The sequence below is a fragment of the Amblyraja radiata genome, chromosome 3, assembly GCF_010909765.2.
Source record: "Amblyraja radiata isolate CabotCenter1 chromosome 3, sAmbRad1.1.pri, whole genome shotgun sequence".
NCBI lineage: Eukaryota > Metazoa > Chordata > Chondrichthyes > Rajiformes > Rajidae > Amblyraja > Amblyraja radiata.
The window spans coordinates 57,020,177-57,043,248 of NC_045958.1; the positions used below are offsets into that span (position 1 = coordinate 57,020,177).

General features: G+C 41.6%; 1 long non-coding RNA gene across 1 annotated transcript; it reads left to right on the plus strand.

The window, feature by feature from the left end:
* The first annotated feature begins 430 nt into the window (after window positions 1-430).
* LOC116970675 lies at window positions 431-18,354 on the plus strand. Its single transcript, XR_004411255.1, has 3 exons — window positions 431-441; window positions 17,844-17,847; window positions 18,249-18,354. It is a non-coding gene; the product is annotated as an uncharacterized LOC116970675 (long non-coding RNA).
* The last annotated feature ends 4,718 nt before the right edge of the window (window positions 18,355-23,072 follow it).

Below are 23,072 nucleotides of genomic sequence, written 5' to 3' on the forward strand. Positions count from 1 at the left end.
TAATCAAGGCCATATACAGTAAGGATGGGCAATAAATGGTGGACATAACAGGGGGACCGGATGCCATGAAATTAACTAATTAATGCTAAAACACAGGATGATGCCATATCCTTCCCTTCCTATCTTTTTCTTCCTCTTCATAGCAACATCTTATTCAACTGCTCTGTGCCTTCCATGTGTGGAGTTCCAGATTGTCAGAGCTGCATAGGCAAGGCATGTTTTGACGCATTTCATGCAGATCCTAGTTGATCCTTAGCACATGGTTCTGGATGCAAATTCTAAGAGTGCTGTTTTTAACCTTATTAACAATTTCACAATGTATATCTGGTGGATCCATTTGGATATTAGCACACAATGCTTTGCCTCATTAATGCAACACATTAAAGTACAGGAAGGAACTGCAGATGCTGTGTAAACTGAAGATTGACACAAAATGCTGGAGTAACTCAGCGGGACAGGCAGCATCTTTTTAGTTTAGTTTAGAGATATATCGCAGAAGCATGCCCTTCGGCCCACCGGGTCCGTGCCGACCAGCAATCCCCACATATTAACTCACTACACTTTTACACTTTTTACAATTTACACTTATACCAAGCCAATTAACCTACATACCTGTACATCTTTGGAGTGTGGGAGGAAACCGAAGATCTTGGAGAAAACCCACACAGGTCACGGGGAGGCCGTGCAAACTCCATACAGACAGCACCCAGAGTCGGGATTGAACCCAGGTATCCAGCGCTGCAGACGCTGTAACGCAGCAACTCTACCGCTTCACCACCGTGCCGCCCTTTCTGGAGAAATAAATTTCTGGAGAGAAGGAATGGGTGACGTTTCGGGTCTGAAGTCAGCATTTTGTGTCTATCTTCATATTAAAATATAAATTTAATGTATAAAATCATGAGAGGAAAAGATCAGGTTGACGCACAGTCCTAGAGTGGGGAAATTGAGAACCAGAGCTAGATTGGAGTCACAAATAAAAATATACAACAGCAATTTGTTGGATCAACAATAAACCACTTAGTCTATTATGATATGTGAACAATATATTTTTTGGATAATTAATGTACTTTGGGAGGTTATCCTCATATTTTAAGTGGTGGATAATCACTTGATGGATATGTTTATGTCCAGAAAGAGAAATAGAGGCTGGCATTGCAACAAATGAATCAATTAGACTACAAACAGTTATTTTAACATCTCCAACCCCATTATGTATTCAATTAGCCATACAATTCCAGGTCTAGTGAAACTCTTTTGTTGACTAGACAGGGGAATGAAGAAGACTTGAAGCATATCTCAAATGTTTAAACTTCTGCTTAATACCAGCAACCAATTTTCTGTCCCTCTTTTAACTCCTATTGTTAACTGTCGCTCAGGCATTAGACCAGCTAGGGAGCCCTGATGGATGCCTTTCAATTCAAACATACTCTGAGACCACCAGATATGCTGCACTGACATACCACACACACAACCTGCCCTGACAAGAACCCAGCAAAGTCACCTCAGGCTTATTATAGAATTGTTTTAATGTGTACTTTAGAAAGGAATCCTAAGCAATAAGCAGAGGCTGTTTTCCCTTGCCACAGGCATGAACAATAAATGAACGGCTTCTCTTGATTTAACCTATCACTATCAGACCCTCATTGAAAGGTAAGGGTCATCTTCAAGAATCGTAAATAAACAGAGTAGAGTCATATAGAATAAGGTGATACTTAGTTAATAGAAAAGAACTACAGGCACCAAGTGTTTTACTTCGGGGTTACGTGCTTGAAAAGCAGTGTGCAATTCACAAATATACATGTGATTACAATATCTGCAGTAAATTTGAGCATGTTATTCCATAAATACCATCACATAAATCAAGGTTTGGTATTAAAGGATTAAGCATGTTATTTCAAAAATGCATACATCAAATATGCATAAAACACAAGGTGATTGTATAACATTAAAGTACCTGATCAGAAACACCGGCAAGAGTGAAGAGTGTTTTATTGTTATGTCCCGGATGGGACAATGAAATTCTTACTTGCTGCAGCACAACAGAATATGTCAATATGTAAACATAGTACATAACAGGGGAAGAGAAGAAAAAAAAAAGTTCAATAAATAACAAATCTAGTGCAATAATAATATAGTCTTTTGCAGTTCAGAGCTCAGAGCTTATTCGTTGTTGCGTTTTATAGCCTGATGGCTGTAGGGAAGAAGCTGTTCCTGAACCTGGACGTTCCAGTTTTCAGGCTCCTGTACCTTCTTCCTGATGGCAATGGTGAAATGAGTATGTGGCCAGGATGGTGTGGGTCTTTGATGATTTTGGCTGCCTTTTTGAGTCAGCGACTATGATAGATCCCTTCGACGGTGGGGAGGTCAAAGCCGGTGATGGACTGGGCAGTGGTCACAACTTTTTGTAGTCTTTTTTGCTCCTGGACCTTCAAGTTGCCGAACCAGGCCACGATACAACCAATCAGAATGCTCTCTACCATGCACCTGTAGACGTTTAGGAGAATCCTCTTCGACATGCCGAATCTCCGTGATCTTCTCAGGAAGTAGAGTTGTTGATGTGCCTTCTTTATAATTGCCCTGTGTAATGGAGAGATTGTGTTCCTAGTAAACTGTCTGCATCAAAATACTCCATGACGTGGACCCTCTTTTCCCTTTGAACCCCATGTTATACGTAGTGATACGTTCATATATGATGTTTTCGCTCATATTAAGCCATTGTGTCAACGATGACAATGTGACCCAGTGCAATTATACAGCTGAGGCCAGCATTATCTTTAATCGGACATTACTGGACGTTATCTTGCAATACATTGAACCCGGGTCTCCAGCGCTGCAAGCGCTGTAACGCAACAACTCTAACTCTGCGCCACCGGGCCGCCCTTTCGGGAGAAATACATTTCTGGAGAGAAAGAATTGGTGACATTTCTGGTCTGAAGTCAGCATTTTGTGTCTACCTTCATATTAAAGTATAAATTTAATGTATAAAATCATGAGAGGAATAGATCAGGTAGACGCACAGTCCTAGAGTGGGGGAATTGACAACCAGAGCTAGATTGGAGTCACAAATAAAAATATACAACAGTAATTTGTTGGATCAACAATAAACCACTTAGTTTATTATGATGTGAGAACAATATATTTTTTGGATAATTAATGTACTTTGGGAGGTTATCCTCATATTAACAAGCAAGTGATGGATAAACTCCTATTATTATTCTTTTTCTCCTGCATCTGTACACAGTGGACAGCTTGATTGGAATCATGTTTAGTCTTTCTGCTGTCTAGATAGCACGCAACAAAAAAGCTTTTCACTGTACCTCAGTACACGTGACAATAAACAAAAAACATTAGTCTTGGGGATGGACAAGGCTTGTGGATTAGAGAAGAGTTTGGGAAGTGCGTTTATCAGGGAAAGAAATGGGATTCAAGCTTCGGGGTTCATGTGATAAATGTAGTGAAGAAGGGCATAGAAGGAACCACTCTGTTATTGCAAACCTAATCAGTGCAGTGACAACATTCTCAAATCTTATTGCCCCAACAATATTGAGCGACTAAAAAGACAAAATGACAAATATTCACGTTCTGTTTCTTTCTTTATTTTATCCACATTAAATTGCATATGAGTGAATTTTATTCCTAATCTCAAATCTTAAGGTAGTGATTTGTGAATTTCCTCTGGGTGTGTGTTGTATTGCTAGGTAATAATTTGGATTTCCTTGAGAATCTACAGGGAATTATCTTCAAAGAACCAAAGAGCTAATCGTTGACTTAAGAAAGGGAAAGTCGGGATATCACATGCCAGTTTTCAATGATAGGTCAGCAGTGGAGAGAGTTAGCAGCTTCAAATTCTACGGTTTTAACCTCAGGACCATGATCCAGACCATAGAAGCTTAAAGAAATTCAACATGTCACCCAATATTCTAACGATCTTCTACAGTAGAAAGTAGCCTGATGAGTCGCACAAACATTAATGCAAAACACAATTAGAAAACAAGTCAACAGTCATGTATATTTTGTGTGTAATTATGTTTTGTGTATTGTCTGAGTCCGTGCTTGCAACGCTACCAGATGCAAGATTTTCATTGTACCTGTACCTCACCGTTCTTAACTTAACTTAACTTAACAAGTCTGTTTCTGTCACAATACTTTCTTAAATTAACAACAAAAGCAAAAATTATGTTTAATGAATCATTATTTCTTAGTTGGATGCATCAATATTCTTTATTGGCCTGAACATTGAAATAACTGTGAAACAGCTGTCTCTGCATTGACAGCTACTCTGAGATGCTTGCTGCTGATGGCTTACTCAAAAAATACCAGACTTGCCACTTAGGATATTTTTCCAGGCTATACAGCCTGCACTGGGATCAGAATGTGAGTGTGTGAATTGATATGGATTTAAGTGACTTACAAAATAGTCCCGCTATAAAAAACCCTGGAAATTCGTAGACACAAAATGCTGGAGTAACGCAACGGGACAGGCAGAATCCCTAGATAGGAATGGGTGATGATTCGGGTCAAAACCCTTATTCAGACTGAGAGTCAGGGGAGAGGGAGACATAGAGATATGTAAGGGTAAGGTGTAGAAACGAATGAGCAAAGTGGACAAAGGTCAATGGAAAGATCTAGTTAGCAATGATGGTAACAATGAAGCATGCAAAGATAACATTTAATCAGGAGGACAGTCAAACTGGTCGGAGAACTAGGATGGGGAGGAAAGGAAAGAGAGGGAAAGCAAGGGTTACTTGAAATTAGAGAACTCAACATTCAATCCGTGTCTGAATTAACAAGATTAGATTTTACATCTGAGAGTTTTGAGCAACTTTATTAAATATGGTAACTTTTCAGTTACATTTTTAAATAAATGTGTTTGGTATATGTGAACAAGAAAATATGCTTTCAAGGTTGTCATAGTATTCATAGTTCATATTGTGTATCCCACCCTCCATTAATTTATATTTAGTAAAGAAGAGAAAATTGCTTCAATAAATCTACCTCTCCCAGTATTAGGTTAAATGGTGTGAGCCGCAGCATGGTATATCAGCTCATCTCTGTCCTGTCATGCAAGCATATTAGGTATTGTCTAAATGGACCAGTTGCACTGTAAACTCTCTGACCAAAGAGCAGCTGAGACAAATATCTTAAATGCTTTAAAGGTAAACAGGGTGATTCAAGAAAAGAGGGATATGCTGATAGTTTGTTCCATAGCAGAGAAGCCTTTCACTAACTATGATGGACTTCAGAGCAGTCCACACATTTAGGTCATTCTGTGGCTCTTGATGATTGATAGTTGACAAATAGCCTGTGTAGATGAAATGGATACAGAACTCTTTCTGAGTTAATTGAGATCTTACTGATTTTTCTTGTAGCAGCATTGTTGTTGCTACTATTGCCAGGCTGATGGAATACAGATTAAATGGCAGATTGTGTAAAATGGGAGATCCTTGAATATCCTTGAAATTTCTTGTGCATAAAATGGCATTGTCTATTAGACAATTAATGACAATGAGTCTGTAAAGGCACTCAGGGAAGAATAGCAGAGGCCACAGCTGCAGAAATCAAAGGTCATAGAATCATTGAGAGTTATACTGACATAAAGCATGAAAACAGGCTATTTCATTCACCACATCCATGCCAACCAAAGGGCTGCCATTTGTATTAATCCCATCAGTTTGCATTTGACCTATGGCCTTCTTTGCCCAGGTGATTCAAGTCCTCAGCTAAACACATTTTAAGTACTGTTAGCAATTCTACTCACCATTCTGCAGCTGAATAAGACACCTCTCAGATACCCTATAAATCTCTTAACCCTTACTCGGAATCTATGTGCTGTATACGTATCTGTGAGTATGCACTTGTAATTTTATATTCCTCAACCACACTCCCCTTGACGCTCCAGGGAGAGCAGGCATAGACTCTCCAGTCTCTCTTCTTTATCCTTCCCTGACAACAATCCTCCCCATTCTCTCCAGCACTATTTCATTCTTCCTGCATTGTGGTGATCACAACCACATGGAGTATTTCAGCTGAGGTCTAAACAATGTTCATGAATTAAATCAGAACCAACAAGCAGAAAGCAACAGATTTTTGGATGTCAAGGGAGTACAATGGAATACAGGACAAGTGCAGTAAACTGGTAGTGATGTGGATAATCAGCCATGAACATTGTCAAAGATGGCAGAAAGGGCCAAACAACACGTAATTGAAAGAATGAATAAGTAATAGGATTGTGGGCCAATGGGCAGGGAAAGAAGATGAGTCTTATGATTGGTAAGTAGCCACTCCTTAACTATCAAGATCTAGAAGGGTCTCAACCCGAAACATCACCCATTCTTTCTCTCCAGAGGTGTTGCCTGCCCTGCTGAGTTACTCCAACATGTTTATATCTATAAGCAGATACTTACCTGGTGAGGTCAGAAAGGTAAATGTTATTGCTGACAGTGTCAATGACATTTATTTAGCACATTGCAGACAGTCCACCAATTATTTTACCTTAAGAATCACAGTGGCACATTTGAGGGCGAATCTTGCTGAAGCAAAATAACTGTAGTGACATCTAAACAAGGAATAGTTCAATTAAGCGTACATATCATTTTGTCATCCATAGGTGTATATTGAAGCCTCATGTAGCAACAGAGCAGAGCAGGAAGGCTGAATGACTTCCTTCTGCAATGTTTGAGAAACAAGGGACTGCAGAGGGTGGAACCTTGAGCAAAAACTGAACCTGAAGTCTGCCAGCTGCCTGCATTTTGCTCTTTCTGTAACGTTACTACTCTATGATTTTATCTCTGAGATTTTAACAAGTACAGTGATAAGAATTCACTAGTCATTTTGAACGAAACAATTTAGGTTGGACAGTAACAAATATTCCTTTGCTATGAACAAGGTTTTGTGTAATTCATGAGAAGGACAGATTGCAGGATGCGGAAAGCAAGACAAATCCTGGAAGCTCACTCAATTAGTGCCGCAGGGTGGGGAGATGTGGGATGGACATACATTCACAGTGGGGTCAGGCTGACCAAGAGCTTGTGGTTAAAGATAAAAAATAGTGCTCCTTTTGAGAATCTTATCCTAAGGAGACTGTGCCATGATCCTGGCAGGAAGGAAAGAACGGTATAATAGGAAGCTCAGTCCATTTCTAGTTGATCTTATCTCTGGAGAAGCCACAAGAAAGAAAGCAAAAGAGAGAGGGAGGCAAAATTATCTACATCTGGCACTGCCTGGAGAAATTGGCCAACATTATTGCTAGTGTTTGCTAGCCCAGCTATGTTAACTGGAGGCAACTGAGAAAATCTGTTGCAACAATGACTCTCAAATTGCAAAGTGGATGCATAAGGGAAGTCAGACCTGATTGTTCAACATGCAGATAATGGTCTCAGACAACCATAGAAAGGCTCAAACTTCAATACGACCATATGAATGAAGTGGAGGTTCACTGCAGATGTGTGGGGGAAGACAGGCCAAAACTTCCTAAGTGCAGACATCTGGAACTGTGTGACATCTCCAAAATGCACTGCACATATCCCACAGAGGCCTCCCACCACATAACGCAAACTTAGCATTGATCTTGTAGGGCTACACTGGGCATTCAGAGTGAAATTCTACATATTCTGATTAACACCATCTTAGCTTGCCATTTGAAAGTTCAAAATTTCCTCTCCAATAGAAAAATGATAAACATCAAACATCCTATTTTGTAGCCTTATTTAATTTCCAGGAAATTATCCAAATATATTCTTGTGTTAAAAGAGCCTTCCAAGTCCTACTGGAATCTTATCATAAAATAAATAATAATGCAACAATATTACATTATTACAATAAAATAATGCAACTGTCCAGCAATATAACGAAGCAGAATTTCCCCACAATATTGCAGTGTTGCGCTTGCTCAGCTGTTTCTCTGTTATCCACAACTTAAACATCCATAACTTAGATCAGCATTTACTGAGGCTTTGAAGAATCCATAACTATGGGAATTTCATACTGTGCTCCTGAAACTTTTACAAAACTTCTTTGATTTCTGAAATAAGGCCAAAATCAGAGGTCTTTTTAATTTTAAAGGAAAAATAGCACTATTATTCAGGTAAATTGGAAATTACAAATACAGAGGTAAAATAAAAGTACATTTTAGCACTTGTGACATTTACTTTTAATTGAAATGTAATTTAAGAAAACATGCAGGATTCTATTTTCATGCTAATCATCATGTAAGAACATAGAACAATAGAGCACAGAAACAGGCTCTTTGATCCACAAAGGTACACAAAATTGCTGGAGGAACTCAGCGGGTGCAGCAGCATCTATGGAGCGAAGGAAATAGGCGACGTTTCGGGCCGAAACCCTTCTTCAGACTGATGGGGGGTGGGGAAAGAAAGAAGGAAAAGGGGGAAGAGGAGGAGCCCGAGGGCGGGCGGATGGGAGGGTGGGAGGAGACAGCTAGAGGGTGAAGGAAGGGGAGGGGACAGCACAGGCTAGCCAAATTGGGGGAATTAGTATGCCTTCTTTGATCCACAATGTCTGTGCCAAACATGTTGGTTAATCTCTGCCTGCGTGTGATCTATATCCCTCCAATCCCTGTATATTCATGTGACTATCTAAAAGCCTCATAAATGTCACTATTGTATCGGCTTTCAACACCAACCTTGGAAGCACGTTCCAGGCACCCTCCACTATCTCCGTAAAAAACTTGCCCTGCACTTACCTTTAAACTTACCTTAAAGCCATGTCCTCCACTTTTTGGCATTTACACCCAGGAAAAAAGGCTCTGACTGTTTACTCGATCAATGCCTTTGATAATGGTAATACGTCTATAAGATCTCCCCTCAACCTCTGATGCTCCCAGCCTTTCCTTATACCTCATGCCCTCTGATACAAGCGGCATTCTGATAAACCTCTTCTGCATCCTCTCCAAAACCTCCACATCCTTCCTGTAATCAGGCGACCACTATATTCCAAATGGAGCAGTATTTAGCTGCAACATGACTTCCTGACTTTTATAGTAAATGTCTTGACCGATGAAGGGAAGCATATCGTACGTCTTCTTTACCGCTTTATCTACTTATGTTCCCTGTTTCAAGGAGTTATAGACTTGGACTCCAAAATTCCTCTGTACATCAATGCTGTTAAGGGTCTTCCCATTAACTATATTTTCCGGGCGGTGAGTGTTTAAATCGGGCGCGGGGCTTTACTCCACAGAGGCCCGGGAGCCGTTGGAGCAAGAGGAGGAGTTTCCGGGCGGTGAGTGTTTAAATCGGGCGCGGGGCTTTTACCGAAATCTGTAACGTTCCACACTTCATAGGAAGAGTTCTGGTGGAAGCCGCTGATTGGTGGAAGCAGACTAGAGGAAGCAGCTGGTACACAAAATTGCTGGAGAAACTCAGCGGGTGCAGCAGCATCAATGGAGCGAAGGAAATAGGCGACGTTTCGGGCCGAAACCCTTCTTCAGACTGATGGGGGGTGGGGGGGGGAGAAGGAAGGAAAAGGGGAGGAGGAGGAGCCCGAGGGCGGGCGGATGGGAGGGTGGGAGGAGACAGCTAGAGGGTTGAGGAAGGGGAGGAGACAGCAAGGACTAGCAAAATTGGGAGAATTCAATGTTAATGCCATCCGGACGCAAGGTCCCCAGACGGAATATGAGGTGCTGTTCCTCCAATTTCCGCTGTTGCTCACTCTGGCAATGGAGGAGACCCAGGACAGAGAGGTCGGATTGGGAATGGGAGGGGGAGTTGAAATGCTGAGCCACCGGGAGGTCAGGTTGGTTATTGCGGACTGAGCGGAGGTGTTCGGCGAAACGATCGCCCAACCTCCGCATAGTCTCGCCGATGTAAATCAGCTGACATCTAGAGCAGCGGATGCAGTAGATGAGGCTGGAGGAGATATAGGTGAACCTTTGTCGCACCTGGAACGACTGCTTGGGTCCTTGAATGGAGTCGAGGGGGGAGGTGAAGGGACAGGTGTTGCATTTCTTGCGGTTGCAACGGAAAGTGCCCGGGGAGGGGGTGGTGCGGGAGGGAAGGGAAGAATTGACGAGGGAGTTGCGGAGGGAGCGGTCTTTGCGGAAGGCAGACATGGGGGGAGATGGGAAGATGTGGCGAGTGGTGGGGTCACGTTGGAGGTGGCGGAAATGGCGGAGGATTATGTGTTGTATTTGCCGGATGGTGGGGTGAAAGGTGAGGACCAGAGGGACTCTGCCCTTGTTGCGAGTGCGGGGATGGGGAGAGAGAGCAGTGTTACGGGGTATGGATGAGACCCTGGTGTGAGCTTCATCTATGGTGGCGGAGGGGAATCCCCGTTCCCTGAAGAACGATGACATTTCCGATGCCCTGGTATGGAATGTCTCATCCTGGGAACAGATGCGGCGTAGGCGGAGGAATTGGGAGTAGGGGATGGAGTCTTTACAGGGGGCAGGGTGGGAAGACGTGTAGTCCAGATAGCCATGTGAGTCAGTGGGTTTGTAATGTATGTCGGTCAGGAGTCTGTCCCCTGCGATGGAGATGGTGAGGTCAAGGAATGGTAGGGAAGTGTCGGAAATCGTCCAGGTGTATTGGAGTGCCGGATGGAAGTTGGTGGTGAAGTGGATGAAGTCAGTCAGTTGTGTGTAGATGCAGGAGGTGGCCCCAAAGCAGTCGTCAATGTAACGGAGGTAGAGGTCGGGGATGGGGCCCTGGTACGTCTCGAACAAGGATTGTTCAACGTACCCGACAAAGAGGCAGGCGTAGCTGGGGCCCATGCGTGTGCCCATAGCTACGCCTTGTGTTTGGAGGAAATGGGAGGAGTCAAATGTAAAGTTGTTGAGGGTGAGGACCAACTCCGCTAAGTTGGTCCTCCGGAGACAGAGGAAGCAGCTGATTGGGTGCAACCTCAGGTTAGCATTTCTGCTTTCTGGTTAAAGGTACAGTGCTTTAGTAAAGGTACAGTGAGCTAAAGGTACAGTGCTTTTTTTTTAGTAAAGGTACAGTGAGCTAAGGGTACAGTGCTTTTTTTTTTAGTAAAGGTACCGTTTAAAGGACAAGAGGGAGCAGCTGATTGTGAGTCAGATCCCTACTGATTTCTTCCAGCAGTTTGTATTGTATTGTACTTGTATTGTATCCAGGGTAAGGCGGGAGAATGAGGGCCAGGGCAGTTTACTGTTCTGGATGTCAGATGTGGGAGGCCATGGAGTCTGATTGCCCTCCAGACGTCCACATCTGTGCCAGGTGCGTCGAGATGGGGCTCCTAAGGGACCGTATTAGAAGCCTGGAGCAGCAGCTCGATGACCTCTGTCTGTTCAGGGAGAGTGAGGAGGTCATAGAGAGGAGTTATAGGGAGGTGGTCACTCCAAAACCATGGGAGACAGACATGTGGGTCACGCTTAGGAAGGGCAAGGGACGAGTGAGTACCCCAGTGTCTGTACACCTTGACAATAAGTACTCCTGTTTGAGTACGGTTGGGGGCGACAGCCTGCCCGGGGGTAGCGACAGCGGCCGGGCCTCCGGCACAGAGACCGGCCCTGTTGCTCAGAAAGGTAGGGAAAAAAAGAGGAGGGCAATAGTAATTGGGGACTCTATAGTTAGGGGGTCGGATAGGCGATTCTGTGGACGCAGTCGGGAGACCCGGATGGTAGTTTGCCTCCCTGGTGCCAGGGTCTCGGATGTGTCTCAACGCGTCCAAGATATCCTGAAATCAGAAGGAAAGGAGCCTGAGGTCGTGGTACATATAGGTACCAATGACATAGGTAAAAAAAGAGAAGTCCTGAAGGGAGAAATTAGGGCGTTGGGAGGAGAGTTAAGGAAAAGGACCAAAAAAGTAACAATCTCAGGATTATTGCCTGTGCCACGCGACAGTGAGAGTAGGAATGGAGCGAGGTGGAGGATAAATGCGTGGCTGAAGGACTGGTGTAGTGGGCAGGGATTCAAGTTTCTGGATCATTGGGACTTCTTTTGGGGAAGGTGTGACCTGTACAGAAAGGACGGGTTGCACTTGAACCCGAGGGGGACCAATATCCTGGCGGGGAGATTTGCAAAGGCTACTGGGGAGACTTTAAACTAGTATGGTTGGGGGGAGGGACTTAAATAGAGAAATCTAGTAGACAGAGTGTGAGGCAGGAGGCAGAGAATGGTAGCACTCTGACCCAAAATCTAGGGGTGAAAGAAGAAAAAGAAAATAAACAGAGAATAAGAGGCGGTGGGTTTCTTAAATGTGCATATTTTAATGCTAGGAGCATTGTAAGAAAGGTGGATGAGCTTAGAGCCTGGATTGACACCTGGAAGTATGAAGTCGTGGCGATCAGTGAAACATGGTTGCAGGAGGGCTGTGATTGGAAACTAAATATTCCAGGATTTCGTTGCTTCAGGTGTGATAGAATTGGAGGAGCAAGAGGTGGAGGTGTTGCATTGCTTGTCAGGGAAGATATTACAGCAGTGCTTTGGCAGGATAGATTGGAGGGCTCGTCTAGGGAGGCTATTTGGGTGGAACTGAGAAGTGGGAAAGGTGTAGCAACACATATAGGGGTGTATTATAGACCGCCAAATGGGGAGCGAGAATTGGAAGAGCAAATATGTAAGGAGATCGCAGATATTAGTAGTAAGCACAAGGTAGTGATTGTGGGAGATTTCAATTTTCCACACATAGACTGGGAAACACATTCTGTAAATGGGCTGGATGGTTTGGAGTTTGTAAAATGTGTGCAGGATAGTTTTTTGCAGCAATACATAGGGGTACCTACTAGAGACGGGGCAGTGCTGGACGTCCTGTTAGGAAATGAGACGGGTCAGGTGGCGGAGGTATGCGTTGGGGAGCACTTCAGGTCCAGTGATCACAATACCATTAGTTTCAATATAATTATGGAGAGGGTCAGAACTGGACCTAGGGTTGAGATTTTTGATTGGAGAAAGGCTAACTTTGATGAGATGCGAAATGATTTAAAAGGAGTGAATTGGGACATTTTGTTTTATGGGAAGGATGTAGAAGAGAAATGGAGGTCATTTAAAGGGGAAATTTTAAGAGTACAGAATCTTTATGTCCCTGTTCAGTTGAAAGGAAATAGTAAAAATTGGAAAGAGCCCTGGTTTTCAAGGGAAATTGGACACTTGGTTCGGAAAAAGAGAGAGATCTACAATAATTATAGGCAGCATGGAGTGAATGAGGTGCTTGAGGAGTATAAACATGGGTAGTGTTTAAAAGTAGTATAAAAATAGTGGTAGCGGTATGGAATGAGCTTCCAGTGGAAGTGGTGGAGGCAGGTTCGATGGTATCATTAAAAAATAAATTGGATAGGCATATGGATGAAAAGGGAATGGAGGGTTATGGTATGAGTGCAGGCAGGTGGGACTAAGGGAAAATAATTGTTCAGCACTGACTTGTAGGGCCGAGATGGCCTGTTTCCGTGCTGTAATTGTTATATGGTTATACAAAGAATGTAAAAAGAATCTTAAGAAAGAAATTAGAAAAGCTAAAAGAAGATATGAGGTTGCTTTGGCAAGTAAGGTGAAAGTAAATCCAAAGGGTTTCTACAGCTATATTAATAGCAAAAGGATAACGAGGGATAAAATTGGTCCATTAGAGAGACAGAGTGGACAGCTATCTGCAGAGCCAAAAGAGATGGGGGAGATATTGAACAATTTATTTTCTTCAGTATTCACCAAGGAGAAGGATATTGAATTATGTGAGGTAAGGGAAACAAGTAGAGTAGCTATGGATACTATGAGATTCAAAGAAAAAGAAGTACTGACACTTTTGAAAAATATAAAAGTGGATAAGTTTCCAGGTCCTGACAGGATATTCCCTAGGACATTGAGGGAAGTTAGTGTAGAAATAGCAGGGGCTATGACAGAAATATTTCAAATGTCATTAGAAACGGGAATAGTGCCCGAGGATTGGCGTACTGTGCATGTTGTTGCATTGTTTAAAAAGGGTTCTAAGAGTAAACCTAGCAATTATAGACCTGTTAGTTTGACTTCAGTGATGGGCAAATTAATGGAAAAGATACTTAGAGATAATATATATAAGCATCTGGATAAACAGGGTCTGATTAGGAACAGTCAACATGGATTTGTGCCTGGAAGGTCATTTTTGACAAATCTTCTTGAATATTTTGAAGAGGTTACTAGGGAAATTGATGAGGATAAAGCAGTGGATGTTGTCTATATGGACTTTAGTACGGCCTTTGACAAGGTTCCTCATGGAAGGTTGGTTAAGAAGGTTCAATTGTTGGGTATAATTGCAGGAGTAGCAAGATGGATTCAACAGTGGCTGAATGGGAGACGCCAGAGAGTAATGGTGGATGGCTGTTTGTCAGGTTGGAGGCAGGTGACTAGTGGGGTGCCTCAGGGATCTGTGTTGGGTCCACTGTTGTTTGTCATGTACATCAATGATCTGGATGAAGGTGTGGTAAATTGGATTAGTAAGTATGCAGATGATACTAAGATAGGTGGTGTTGTGGATAATGAAGTAGATTTCCAACGTCTACAGAGAGATTTAGGCCATTTGGAAGAATGGGCTGAAAGATGGCAGATGGAGTTTAATGCTGATAAGTGTGAGGTGCTACATCTTGGCAGGACAAATCAAAATAGGACGTACATGGTAAATGGTAGCGAATTGAGGAATGCAGTTGAACATAGGATCTAGGAATAACTGTGCATAGTTCCCTGAAGGTGGAATCTCATGTAGATAGGGTGGTAAAGAAAGCTTTTGGTATGCTAGCCTTTATAAATCAGAGCATTGAGTATAGAAGTTGGGATGTAATGTTAAAATTGTACAAGGCATTGGTGAGACCAATTCTGGAGTATGGTGTACAATTTTGGTCGCCCAATTATAGGAAGGATGTCAACAAAATAGAGAGAGTACAGAGGAGATTTACTAGAATGTTGCCTGGGTTTCAGCAACTAAGTTACAGAGAAAGGTTGAATAAGTTAGGTCTTTATTCTCTGGAGCGCAGAAGGTTAAGGGGGGACTTGATAGAGGTCTTTAAAATGATGAGAGGGATAGACAGAGTTGACGTGGACAATCTTTTCCCATTGAGAGTAGGGAAGATTCAAACAAGAGGACATGACTTCAGAATTAAGGGACAGAAGTTTAGGGGTAACATGAGGGGGAACTTCTTTACTCAGAGAGTGGTAGCTGTGTGGAATGAGCTTCCAGTCGAAGTGGTGGAGGCAGGTTCGATTTTATCATTTAAAAATAAATTGGATAGGTATATGGATGGGAAAGGAATGGAGGGTTATGGTCTCAGTGCAGGTAGATGGGACTAGGGGAAAATAATTGTTCGGCACAGACTTGTAGGGCAGAGATGGCCTGTTTCCGTGCTGTGATTGTTATATGGTTATATGGTTATATATTTTTGCCTTACATTAAACCTCCCAAAGTACATCTCCTCACACTTGCTTGGATTAAACTCCATCTGCCATTTCCCCACCCATACCTGGAACTGATCTACTGTAAATCCTGCTGTATCCTTTGACAGTGTTCCTCACTGTCTCTAACTCTATCAATGTTAGGGTCATTTCCAAACTTACTAACAGACCCATCTACATTTACATCCAAATCGTTTATCAATATATCACAAACAACAGGGAGATATTGACGCAGCGGTAGAACTACTGCCTCACAGCGTCAGAGACCTGAGTTTGATCCTGACCACTGGCGCTCTCTGTGCAGATGTTACACATTCACTCTGAGACTGCATGTGTTTTCTCCATTGCTCCAGTTTCCACACACATTCCAAAGACTTGCACGTTTGTAGGTTAATTGGCTTCTGTAACTTGCCCCTACTATGTAGGATGAGAGAGCATAGAACTAGTGTATGGGTAATGGATGTTTAAGAAAGAACTGCAGATGCTGGAACAATCGAAGGTAGACAAAAAGTGCTGGAGATACTCGGCGGGTGAGGCAGCATCCATGGACAGAAGGAATAGGCCACGTTTCGAGTCGAGACCCTTCTTCAGTCTGCGGAAAGTCTGGTCAAAGTCCTCCTGCTAGTAGATCACCCTTGCATCACTTCCTCTGTCTTTTATTTATGTTTACTTTGATTTTTCCAGGTAGTTTGGATTGACTAATATTGACTAATAGTATGTGTGAAACAAAACATTACAACAATTGAGTTTTCAGAATTATGGGACATCACATAAAGTGATTTGAACTCAAATTCTTTAATGCAAGGTTTTTGTCTTCCAACAGTCAGAAAATGTTGGGCCAGAATTTCCAGTAAAGTTTGGTCATTGTTCTGCATTTCACAGTATTCTCAGGTGTCCTAAAGCACATTGCAGCCAGAGAAATAGTTTTGAACAGTGGTCCCTGTTGTAATGCAAAATGCAGCAGCCAATTCAAGTAAAACAAGCAGCCACATGGCACAAAGAAACAACAAATAATCTGTTGAGAAAACCATGTTGCCCAGGACACCAGGGAGAATTCAGCCAATCTTCTTGAAAATAGTCCCATGGGCCATGTAGTACTGGGGCTACATATAATGTCATCATATTCCCAGTGAAATTAAAAAGATAAAATAGCCAAAAAGCAAGGCCAGATATAGGTATTTCCAATTAAAAATAACATTTAAAAAAATTTGTCATTCCAATTTAGTATCCATATTCTCAGAATAATTTTTAAAGGTTAGCTATATTTTGTATATTTGCAGTTAATGTAGAGCAAAACTGAAGCAAGCACAAGTAGTATTTACTATGTTGCTTATATAACTTATTATTTTTGAGAAGGTAGTGCGGGGTATGCTTCAACTGTAATTGTGGTTTAATACAGCAGAATATCCTGTCTAGGTCAATTCTGAAACAAGTTAAACGGCAACAAGATAAAGGTCATATCAACAGCGATAGGTTATATGCTCTTAAGAATAATGGTGTCTGATCACTGCAGGGATTACATGGAAACATTTGTTTTCCTTGATGCTGCTTAAATCCAAGACGTCTTTTATTTTCTGCTAGTCCATTTCCAAATAACTGTTAAGTGATTTTTAACTTTCCAATTGAAACTGTCTTATAACCAATTTGGCCTTCAAAATGCACATGAGGTTCCCTAATTCATCATTTGGATATTATTTTAGCATGGCTCATGATAAGATCCCACTTGGTAGATTAGTCTAAAAAGTAAAAAGATCTAAAATTGACACAGACACAAGAAGCAATGAGTAACGGCTGATAGCTGTATTACGACTAAAGATTGCCACTAGTGGGTTCATATTTGTGACCCGAAACGTCACCCATTCCTTCTCTCCAGAGATGCTGCCTGTCCCGCTGAGTTACTCCAGCTTTTTGTGTCATCGCCTGTTTTTTGATATTTCCCTGTAACAAAGGAAACCACTTTGGCCCATCACATCTTTGTCAGCTCACAGAACAATCCTGTTCTTCCACTCTTTCCTTGCGCTTATTCTTCTGATGTTCCCAACAACCTTCCTGGCCCAGATTCTGCCCCTCAACCAATATTAGGGATGATTACAAGAAGGCCATCAGCGACACCCCATTACCTATTAATCAGTCTCTCAGGGTTTGTTCCCACCTCGCAGAAAGAAATTTTCATTGTGGCTTTACCCCTGGCACCATGGCTCCCATGTCCTGCAACACTTCTCTTTTATCACTCCAAGCAAATATAGTAATTATTTAGGTCAAGTGAATGGAGCATGATAAAGAAATTTGCAGATGATACAAACATGTGTATTGTAGTTGACTGTGAAGAGGAAAGCATTAGACCCCAGGAAGATATAGATGGTCACTTAAATTAGGCCAAAAAGTGGCAAACAGCATTTAATCCCAAGAAGAGTTTCAGGAAATGTAATGAGACAAGGAAAGATACATCAAATGGAAGCATATGAGTGGTGTGAAGGAACAGAGGAACATAGTACACATCCACAGATTGTAGAGCAGGTCAGTGACGTGATTATTAGGGCATTAGGGATGCCTGTCTTTATTAGTTGAGTCATAGGATATAAGGAAGACACAAACAATCTCCCAGATGTACTGGAGGACAGAGGATCTAAGGGGGTAGATGAACTGAAATAAATTTTAATTAGGCGAGAAATAGTATTGGGTAGGCTAATGGGACTGAAGGATGATAATTCCCCTGGGCCTGATGGTCTGCATCCCAGGGTCCTCAGGGAGGAGGCTCTAGAAATAGTGGACGCATTGGTGATCATTTTCCAATGTTCAATAGATTCAGGATCAGTTCCTGTGGATTGGAGGATAGCTAATGTTATCCCACTTTTCAAGAAAGGAGCGAGAGAGAAAACGGGGAATTACAGACCAGTTAGCCTGACTTCGGTGGTGGGAAAGATTATTAAAGTGGTAATAATGGGGGATTTGGATAGCAGGAAAAGGATTAGTCCAAGTCAACATGGATTTATGAAAGGGAAATCATGCTTGACTAATCTTCTGGAATTTTTTGAGGATGTGACAAGTAAAATGGATGAAGGGGAGCCAGTGGATGTAGTGTGTCTCGACTTTCAGAAAGCCTCCGATAAGGTCCCTCACGGGAGACTGGTGACTAAAATTACAGCACATGGTATTGGGGGTAGGGTATTGACATGGATAGAAAATTGGTTGGCAGACAGGAAGCAAAGAGTAGGAGTGAACGGGTCCTTTTCAGAATGACAGGCTGTGGCGAGTGGAGTGCTGCAAGGCTCGGTGTTGGGGCCGCAACTGTTTACCATATATATTAATGATTTGGAAGTGGGAATTAGGAGCAACACTAGCAGGTTTGCGGATGACACAAAGCTGGGTGGCAGTGTGAACTGTGAAGAGGATGTTAGGAGGTTGGAGGGTGACCTGGACAGCTTGAGTCAGTGGGCAGATGCGTGGCAGATGCAGTATAATATATATAAATAAATGTGAAGTTATCCACTTTGGCGGCAAAAACAAGGGGGAAGATTATTATCTCAATGGGGTTAGGTTAGGTAAGGGGGAGGTACAGTGAGACCTGGGTGTCCTTGTACACCGGTCACTGAAAGTTGCCGTGCAGGTACAGCAGGCAGTGAAGAAAGCTAATGGAATGTTGGCCTTCATAACAAGAGGATTTCAGTATAGGAGTAAAGAGGTTCTTCTGCAGTTGTATAGGGCTCTGGTAAGACCACATCTGGAGTATTTTGTACAGTTTTGGTCTCCTAATTTGAGGAAGGATATCCTTGTGATTGAGGCAGTGCAGCGTAGGTTCACGAGATTGATCCCTGGGATGGCGGGACTGACATAAGAGGAAAGATTGAAAAGACTAAGCTTGTATTCACTGGAGTTTAGAAGGATGAGGGGGCATCTTATAGAAACATATAAAATTATAAAAGGACTGGACAAGCTAGATGCAGGAAAAAATGCTCCCAATGTTGGGTGAGTCCAGAATTAGGGGCCACAGTCTTAGAATAAAGGGGAGGCCATTTAAGACTGAGGCGAGAAAAAACTTTTTCACCCGGCGAGCTGTGAATTTGTGAAATTCCCTGCCGCAGAGGGCAGTGGAGGCCAAATCACTGGATGGATTTAAGAGAGAGTTGGATAGAGCTCTAGGGGCTAGTGGAATCAAGGGATATGGGGAGAAGGCAGGCATGGGTTATTGATTGGGAACGATCAGTCATGATCACAATGAATGGCGGTGCTGGCTCGAAGGGCTGAATGGCCTCCTCCTGCACCTATTTTCTATGTTTTCTATAAGTACAAAAATCATACTAGAACTGCAGCATGTTGGCGCAGCGGTAGAGTTGCTGCCTTACAGCGCTTGCAGCGCTTGCAGCGCCAGAGACCCGGGTTCAATCCTGACTAAGGGTGCTGTCTGTACAGAGTTTGTACGTTCTCCCCATAACTGCGTAAGTTTTCTACGAGATCTTTGGTTTCTCCCCACACTGCAAAGACGTACAGGCTTGGTAGAAAATATAAAATTGTCCCTTGATACATACTGGACATTCTGGACAGAGTGAACCTACCCTGGCATATACCGTAGTAAGATATTTTGGTCACATTATTTGTACTTTCAGAGTAATTCACACTCACACTCAATTTGTAAAATGAGGAATATGTATGCTAGAGATAGAAAATGCTACAATTCCACTTTCAAAGTTGTAAATGCACCAGCTTTCACATTAAATAAGCACAGGGGTTGAAATGCTGATTATGAAAAAAAAAAATGCTGATTTAAAAAAAAATGCTGACTTTAAACATGTACCTTATTTTTTGGTTTGGTTTCATGCTTGTACTTTGAGGTGCCAAGTTTAGAGTGGCTTCATAAAAGGATAGGTAATGTAGATTCTGATCAACACATTGATTTCTGATCCCCCCTCAGCAACCAGAGCCTTGTTTCAATGGTCAGATTCTGTTGGCCCACATCAATAGGCTGGTGTGCTGACAGGTCTGTGAAGCATACCAACACTGCTCTGGGGAGAATGTAAAGAAAGTACATCAAGCAGAGTGCCATCTGTATCCAGGATTAGCCAATGATTTTGCTCTGTGTGCGTTTTTGTGCCAAGAAACATTCCTGCTGTGCTTAACTGCTCCCCGTCAGATGAGAGTAATTCTAGACCCAGTGGAATTCTGTCAGATCACTGATATTATAAGAATCAGCAGAGTAGTTTGAAACATTGCTAGATTGCAACAACCATGTTGGAAGTTTAAGAACAAAGCTGCAAAAAACTCCAAACAAAACCTCTCTCCCAGTCTTTATCTGATGATTTTCTTCGAGTCAGCCTTGCTTGAGATATCACAACAGATACTGGGATGAAAAAGTATGTTCCAGCCTTCTAAAATAATATAATTCAAAAAGCTGATTATACCATAGTTACCTCAAATGGAGATGGATTGTGTTGAAGTCTGATCCTTCAACAAAATTATTTAGTAATCTCAGCAATATCAATTTAGCCCAAAATTTAAATTTTAGGATAAAAGTGAATAAAAGCATGTCCACTCAATTTGTAAAGTATGTTCTGATTCTTATATGCCATAAACATGATATAAAACGGCTATGTTAAGTCTCCTGTGAGGCAAGGTTGCAAGATGAAGTAGATTCCGAGCAGAATGTTGGGAGGAAATTTATTTGCAGACTTTGCACAATTACCTGTAATAACTTCTATTGATGAGTAATCGGAAGAACCACTGACAAAATGAAATTAATAGTAACGATATAGCAGTTCATTTAATTTCTCCAGCAATTCCACTGATTTTCCCTGGGAACCATGGAAGAATAGGGAAAATTTCAAATTGTTCATGCAAACATTAATGGTCAAAATTGATTTCAATGTAATTTGGGCTTCTCTGCCAAAATGTTATTTTCACTGATGTTCCGTGTGTCAAATCAAGTTGGCTGACCTAAAACAATGATAGCAACTTTCAGATGGTGGTTGTCAAAACAGTGGACCAATAAAATAAATATAGGGCTGTATATTTTCACAGACCAAGTAATTTAAGCCAGTATAAAAAAAATAAATAACTGACTTTAAATCTCAGAATCCTTTTTATTGAGATCTAAAGTAAATAAATCCATGAAATGTTCAGTTACCTGATCTTTATTAGCCATTAAACGATGCCAAGGAAAAGATATTCCTTATACTTTTTAATTTATGTTACCTTCATAAACATACACAAAATTATCCATTGATTATTTTCTACTTAAATAATAATGGAAGCAGACATGCGCTGAGTCAAACATACTGCCTCATGTCATTCATAATTTACTGGGATATTAAATCGTTTCCAGTGACAAAGGGTTAGCAATTACTCGGTAATATTATTCTAATCTTCCACAGTGGTCACATTAGTATTGTGCAGTTTATTCCCTTTTTGAAATGTTGTAAATAGATGAGATGAAATTGTATATTTTAAGAAGCTGTACCATATGGTAACGTGAAATTCTTTACAAAATGGTCATGTTACCCAGCTATTGTTGTAGGTAGCTCCCAATGCTCCAACTCCAAACCCTAACCTTTTATTTGGCCCTCGAACATTTTCCCTGCTGTCACCTTGTTTTGTTCTCTTTGCAGCGTCTTATTCAATGACATTGTAATTAAACGTCTCTTTGGACAAGGGAGGCTGACCCACTGCAATTTTCTTCAGGCCAGCCATTGTAAAAACCAGTTCACACCGAGGTTGAATGAATAGGGTTTAGCGATAACCCGAAGAGTAAAAAAGAAAACCTGTGAGAACGCTTGATCATTTAAAATCATGGTAAACATAATCTATATTTACCATTTAAAGTGCAATTCATCAATACATCTTTGTTGGTATCACCTATCAGTGTTCGAGCAAAGAATGAGTCAAATGCCCTGGGAGAATAATTCAAATTAATCCTATTTTGTAAATTGAGTCTTGATTTGGGTGAACAACTCTAGCTAATAATAACAGTGTTTTTGCTTTTAATAAACCTAATGATGTCTTAACTAGCAGAAGTAAGATAACATGAGAGGTAAAGCGTGATGGGTAGATGATGCCAATGGAACAACTTAATATAGAATATGTTGGGACGGAGGTAAAATGGATGAGAGTTAAGATGCACCTTCTCAGAACCTAAGGCACTAAGGAGACATACTGAGAATTTAAAAGCACAAATTCTGGGCAAATTTGTGCAAACATTGTAACTCCTGTTCTGGAAGCAGTAGGAAGAGAAAGACCAAGTGTGTTTGGAAATCTCAGCAAGGATGCGGTCCCTGCCTGCACGGAGCAGGACCTGGATAGCCTTTGTGCATGAGATGACATGTAGCAAGTAACGTTCCTGCCATTAATGTGCCAGACATTGTCTACCTCCTAATCTGCACATTCCCACAACAGAATATTCAAATATATTCTATAATGTTTCTGCACAATACGCAAGTTGTGCTGTGTTTTTTCTAATATTGCAGTTTTTTGTAATGATACTATGGTTCTCATTAGTTCATCATCCAATAGTGTAAATCATTTTTCAAAAAGTCCCAAGTAAGTTCAAATGTTGTCTCCATTTTATGTGCTTCTCCTATCATGATTTATCCATAATCTGTATATTTGAAATAACATAGAACTACAAACAAACATTAAAAATGCTTCTGACTTTCATTTCAATAAAGTGAACAGATAGAAAACCAAAAGCTGGAAGGGACGAAAACTGTGATGTTTGGTGGACTGTGTGGGGTGGTGCAAGAAGATAGAAACATAGAA